Genomic DNA, 7,392 nt, shown 5'->3' with positions numbered 1-7,392 from the left:
CCATTATAAAGGAGAGTGAAAAGAAAATACATATTTAAATAAAATTTAGGTTGATTTTTCTACTAATTCATTATCTTGTCTTTAAAGGGTTGAGTTTATATTTAATATACTAAAATAAAGATGAAAATACCTTCTCAATTTTGTATGAAGTTCCATTTTTTTAGTCATCTTGAACTTACCAGTTCCTTTAATAGTATTTTATTAATTATGGTTCTTTATTAAAGTTATCTTTAAGCATTTTATTAATTCTTCCTTTTCTTTTCTGGAGCCATTGACCTCAAAATAGTTTGTGAATCTCTTAAATTTAATACGTATCTAAAATTATCATTTTATCATCCTAAGCCACAAATGGTACATCCTCTCTTCTCAAGGCTCTGGGTCATTGGGAAGAGGAAACAAAAAGACTGCAAGAGCTGGAGGTGGAAGATGAATACCAGAAACCCATGCTCTCTGGACACCACAGGGCAGTTGCATACATGAACTCACAGTGTTTGTGAGAGTATGCCTAAATCCTGTGCAAGTCCCAGTCAGACACAAACACAGCATGGATGGGAAAGGTGGAAAAGAAGCCACAGCCCTAACCTAAGAAAGTCCATTTTCTTTAAGGTTGTGGCAGCTGAGAGGTTGACCAGGTTCCAAAGATTGAACAAATACTCAAGGGCATTTGAGGGAACATAGATTATACTCTATAGGTGTTTAAATAAAGCAAAATAATGGTAGAGGACATGAAATGCATGTTTAGAGTGGGTGGAGGTAGTCTGAATATGGTCAAAATACATTGTATGAAATTCTCAAATAATAAAATATTTTTTTTAAATTTAGTCTTACAAAAACTGCAACACTAAATTTGATTTCCCATGGTGTTTGGAAATGACTGTTATTATTATTGAATTTAACTTCAGGTCAGCAGAACTAAAAAGCACTGATGGGTTAATAATCTTCTTCCTATTGATCTATTAGCCCAGAGATCAATACATCAGTTGGAGCTTGTATCTATTTGAAAAAGCCTGACTGAGTGATGAAAATATTATTAATCTGAAGATATTACTTCAGAATTACAGATCTTTGAACTTCATGGATGGGCAAGTAAGAGATTATGTGTCCTTAATCAGAGTTTGCTCTTGCTAGAAGACACAGATGAGAGAATGCTGGTGTTCAGTCATTAACATGGCTTCATGTCACAATATGTTCTGTATTTAACATCCTAAAGGAGTTGCAAACTTCACTAAGATAATTTCATTCTATTGAATCAGTCATGTGAAGCTATTATCTATTTGATGGGGTCTGATGTTCTCAGTGAATTGGGTATATTACTCCTAATCACCAAACTAATCCAATAACTAAGAACAGTGAGAAACAGAGAGGCATGTACAGTTAAATCCACACTATATTTTCAGCGTCTACACCTGAAATCATTTTACTGCTAATAAATGGAGATAAAATTCCCATTGTTCTGATCTCATCTAAGATAATGAAAAATATATAATTCTATAAAGCTTTCCTTCAAGTGCCATAAAAATATTAAAACAGTAATGTCAGAAAATGAGCATGCTCCTTCTTCAGGTTTACTTTAACTGAAACATCCAACTCTCTCATTTTCAAAATTACTATTTTTATTTTATGTGTTTGTGTGTACTGGCTGTATGTACATAAGTGCACCCATGTCATCTAATGCATCCAGTGCTGAGGAGGTGAGACGAGTGCCTTGGACCCCCTGAATCTGGACTTATGGACATTGTTAGCTCTCATGTGGGTGCTGGGAATTGAACCCAGGTCCTCTGCAAGAGCGACCCTTGCTCGTAACTGATGAACCATCTCTCCAGCCTTCAATTTTCTCATTTTCTTTTCTTTGAAATAACTACATATAAAAAGGATAGTAAATATCTTGTTAAGTGAAACTATACCAGCACTAAATCATGTCTCCTTGTGACGTGGGATTGACAGAACAAACTATCATAAAGAAAGATGCCGGGAGCAAAGTTTTTGATGATGTAATAGGCAATTAATATATGAAGCCAAAAAGATAATAAATTACCAAGTTGTCTCATTTCAGTCCCTACTTTATCAGAAATTACATAACTAGGTCAAGACATTTAATTTCCCTGGGACTTTTGTCTATTACCTATAAATAAAACTAATTGACCAAATGGGTTCAAAATCACTTTTCTTGAATAATATCTGATTTTTATTAAAATAATTACTATAAAAATAAATGGGTATCTGGACTCATTTAGAAAACGACTCCAAATAAAAAACAAAAGCTAGGGACTCCAGATGTGAAATAGTTCTTGCTTCTTGCTACGTATCCATTATGTGTGAAATGACACGTTTGTTATTACAGAAGGTTCTTCCAATCAGCCTTTCACACTGGACATCACTATGGCTATCTTTGTTGAAAAGAGACCATGGGATGAGAATGTCCCATTCTTTAGTTATAAACTTCCAACCTTTGTACAGAATTTGTACAGAGACTGTGCCAGGTCCCTCTCATGACTATCTAAACTATAGCCATTGTAATGTAGTAATAGGCATAACATATTTGAATGCATTAAAGAAATACATATAATGAACCATAAAACTCATGCTTTGTGAGATCACTGAACATAAACTTTAGAAAACATTCATATGAACTTCTTCAATTCTTAAATTTTTCACAAGAACTTTTAAATCACAAGATTTCTTTTAGGTGTAACTCTGGAACTGAGAACTTGCGAAATCAAGTGAGAGCTTGAAGTTTCACTTTAGCATGTCTTTATGTAGTTTACTCGAATTTCTTGACTTACCTCTGGATATAACTGCTCTATGAGTCAACAAATGAAGGAGAACCATAGAGAAAGCAAGATAGTGAGAAGGAGAGAGGGAGAGAAGGATTGTGGGAGAGAGACAGGGAGGGAGGGGAGAGAGAGAGAGAGAGAGAGAGAGAGAGAGAGAGAGAGAGTCATTCAGTCAGTCTTGTGCATGGTTGACATAAGACTTGACTGCATTTTTCACCACTACTGATTTCGCTGTTGCTCCAAGGTTGTAGTGACTGTGATAATTATTGTTTTACCCACTCCCTCTATATCAAGTCTTCTGGCTGAATCTTTCATCACAGAGACTGCAGAAGCTCTGTGTCTATTCTGACTGCTAAAGTGAAGTAGGCCTTATGCCCTGCTAGTTTCTGGCTCAAGATTTCAAGACACTGACACATTCTATTTCCTGTCCCTTGGAATATGTAATTTTAGGGCCTGTCCCAAACCCATGGGATCTGCAACAGGGTACCTGGATTGGGGAGTGGGGATATGGATGGGGCAAGGGACGAGAAATGGAGACAAGACAGCATTCTGATCAAGTCTCATTTATTGCAGCACAAGCATGAGGTTAAATAGAGAATGAGAACAAAAGAGTAAAGATTGAGTGTAATCATATCCACCAGGCTGCAGGGGCCCAGATGTACTCTAAGGGAGGAATCTACTGATTAACGGGAAATAGGGCAGTTTACTGGAAAAGAGTACAAGGCCGCGGGCTCAGTCCCGTGCCTGAGGGAGGAGAGTGGGCAGAATGAAAAGTTACCAGCTTAGGTCTGTCAGCAGTTTTGAGAAATGGCTGAGCCTCAGGCTCCCAACAAGGGCCCAACCCTAAGACATGGAACGAGGGCACAAAACATTCCTCAGAGATCACCATTGTAGGTTCTGAGTGATACCCATGATTGCGATACTAGATTATAGCTTCCATTAGCCACAAGAGCGAACTATTTAAAAAATGAAACCTCCAGCCACATCTATATGTCTTCTGACCTCTCTGACATAGAGATGCATCCTCACAATAAGCCTTCCTCAAAAGTGGGAGCCATGAGCATGATAAATTATTTCAGTTTTAAGCCTCTAAATTTTAATATAATAGTAAAGTGAAATATTTAATAGAACAAATTTAATCAATTCAAGCTGCATGTTCATTTATTGTGCCTTGAAAACATGTTGAAAACAGAAAGCAGAAGATGTTAAGAGGGGGAAAGGGAGGAAGGTCAGATGGTAAAGAGAAAGAGAATGAGAGAGAGAGGGAGAGAGAGAGAGGATCTCCATTTTGTGAGGTAGTACAAAGAGAATGAGACAGAGAGAGAATTTCCATTTTCATCTATAAAAAAATGCTAATTTTGCATGAATAGACACCCTAGTAATGTCCTTAAGATTATCTATTCCTACTTGAACATAAGATTTCCTTAGATATCAGCAGGGATATTACTGAACTCTTGCCCTGCTGAATATAGAAAATGTGCTATACTATTCCCTTTCTGTTCCTGTTCTCTTTCTCGTCTTCCTCTTCCTCTTATCCCTCATCTTCTCCTTATATTTCTAATTATAATTTCCTATTTCCTTTTTGTTCTGAAGTAATTGATTTTACAAATATATTACTGAATATGTATATGTCTATATACTCTGAACAGCACTTGGGAAATCCTTGGGATTTGCAGCCCCCTAAACTTGGTTTGACATCTTCTTGTGCCATTTATTATCTTTGTGACATTTCTCATTTAGTAACCTTTCTGCACATACGCTATCCATAAAATCATTACTCTTTAACTTGTGGAGTGTTTAGCAAATTTAAATTGTTTATGAATAAACAGTTAAAAGATTTGGCTGAGGGTTTTTTGCATAATCTATCAAAAGTTCTCAGTAAGCATCAGATGGTTAATGCATGCTTACTCTGTTTCTTTTGCAGTTTTTGTTAATAATAATTTCTTCTATATGAATATAGCATTAAAATAGGACAACAGTTTATTTTTCTTCAAATTTTTTATTCATGTTGTTATTTCTTGCTTTAGAATGAATAGAAATATAAATTATTGAATCTCATAATAAACAACTATTTATATGCAAGTAGAATGAAAGATTCATTTGCCGTTTCATATTCAGAGGATAGAATAAATGATTTGAAATATTCATAAACTCTAGTTGTTAAATGGTGTTCTACAAGCCAACTTTAAAGGTTTCTTGAAAGAGAATGTTTATGGTAGACAAATATATCATAAGCTCTTATGAATATTCAATACCACATCAGAAGATCCAGCTCTGAGTTTGTATTATACAGCTGATATTTTAAGACCTCTTACGGAATAACTGTGTTACATGGGTTTCCTGGAACGGACTGTAGAGAAGGAAAATTCAGAAGGAAAATATCAACACAACATAAAGAACTTTTGGTGGTGAGAGGAGAAAACAGTGTCCTACAGATGGGACTTTTGGTGGATCCAGTGGGTGGACCCACACTGACAGACATTTAGGGACACAAATCAGACTCTATAGGCCCTATCATGTATAAAAGAGTTCACTTAATTGGGTGTGGGGGGCAGTGGAGGAAGGTGTAGAGAGGGGACTGAATCTAAATACAATCAATCTATACTGTATGAAAATCATACAAGTTAAATAAAAATGAAAAAATGAAGAAAAAAAGAGTTGAGGAATGCCAACTGAGGGAGAGGGGGAAGCTATGCAGCAGCAAGATAATGTTGGGGAGTTGAGATAATACTAAGAAAATGACAGCCTGTCTTAAATGGAGGTATCAGAATTACCTCTTCATATTACATCAGAGTTGAGTTCAGACAAAGGGAAGAAAGCTGATGCCTTGTGCCCTTTGTGCTTGAGGCTAAGCACTGGTTGAGTGGTACAGCACTGAATGGTCCCATCACTTTCATGTGCATATGTGGAGAAATGGTACCTTGGAAACCCCTGGAGAGGAAGTCACAACAGAGTCACACCAAAGCGACTGTCAGACCCTGAGTCCAAAATATTTTTTAAGATATTTGTGATGGTTAGTAATTAAAGAACATAGATTAAGAATTATCAATGGATGTATTTGTCATAATTAATAGTAAAATATTTCAAATCAAAATTGAAGAAATATGTTTCTTATTGAATATGCTGTAAGCAAAATGACTGAAATGTAATCCAGAACACTAGAGGGTTTTATTTTCCAAATGAGGGTCCCAGTGATATTCTACACTATAATTGCACTGAGATTCTGGGAAGTACTTTAACATTTCCAGGCACTATAGTTCCACAACTGGAAATTGAACTCTGAATGAAGAGATTGATTTCTCATGGATTAAAATAGGCTGAAGTTCCCTTCATTACACAAATTAATAAAATTCTAGTTATACAAAATATGTCACCACTGATTAATTAGTCCATATCAATGTGCTGAAAGTTCAGGCTATGAAAGTCATCCAGATTTTTTTTAATGTAAATTCAGAAAGAAAACAATGAATACTTGCAATTTGCTTTGTAGTTTTAATTTTAAGACTTGAACAAACTTCTAGTGAATTATCAATATTTCTTGAACTGAGACCTGAGTTCAGCATATAATTTTTGATATCTGAAATTTTGGTATTTTGATGCACATCATTATTTTAGGAATGTCAAAAATAGTTATAAATATTAATTAAAGTAATATAATATTCTCTATCTTGGAAAATTGAAAAATAAATATCAGAGGATTATTCTTCATAAAAAGTTTCTTGCCCTGCCTGGTAGAACAGGCCTTTAATCCCAGCACTGAAGAGGCAGAGAGAGGGGATTCTCTGTGAGACTGAAGCCAGCCTCATCTACATAGTAAGTTCCAGGCTAGTTAGCACTAACAGAGAGACCCTGTATCAAAAAATAATAGAATTGCTTTGACATGCACTGCCTTGATGCTGTATGTATGGGCTTTACAAATCCCACCCCAGTTCTCTTCAAACTTTCTAGCAAAATGACCCTGAAGGAAGATGATCACTGACATTAACCATTGTCAAAATGATAGCTCCCAAAATCACAAAATACATATCCCAAGAAAAATGATAGAAAATGTATTTGATGTATTTGGAGGTTAGGAAAACTTAATTTACACATGAAATGAAATGATACTCATCTATTGAATAATAGTATATTTATATATATATACTATTTTTGAATTTTGTGTATATTTCATAAAAACATGAGTTTTATCAGTTTTATATAAAAATCTACTTAAGAGAATAAGAATAAGTTAATGATACATAGTGTAATGCAATAATTAATGATAGTGTAATACGTTTATTTAAATAAATAGGTTTATTCCTCTATGATATCAACATGAATCAGGATAGAACTTTCTCCCAAGAAATGTATGTTAATGAACTAAGACCTCTTTGAAAAAGATGAATTTAAATCTTCCATATGTTTGCTATGCTATGTTTTTGCTATGTATATCTGTACAAAATATTATTGAATATATGTGGCAGGAAGTTTGGCAAGTAAAAATAAAATTTGACTTTGAGAAGTGAGAACAAAGCCATGTAAGTTTTCTTTCAGAATAAGTGCTTGCACTAGATAATAAAGAAGGACTACAATAAACATGTCAGCCAGTGAGTTCCATGGACTGTTGTTTTGCCGTCAT

The sequence above is a fragment of the Nannospalax galili genome, unplaced genomic scaffold (assembly GCF_000622305.1).
Source record: "Nannospalax galili isolate Female #2095 unplaced genomic scaffold, S.galili_v1.0 scaffold433, whole genome shotgun sequence".
NCBI classification, from domain to species: domain Eukaryota; kingdom Metazoa; phylum Chordata; class Mammalia; order Rodentia; family Spalacidae; genus Nannospalax; species Nannospalax galili.
The sequence above is the reverse complement of the archived record's forward strand: the minus strand, read 5'-3'. Positions refer to the sequence as shown.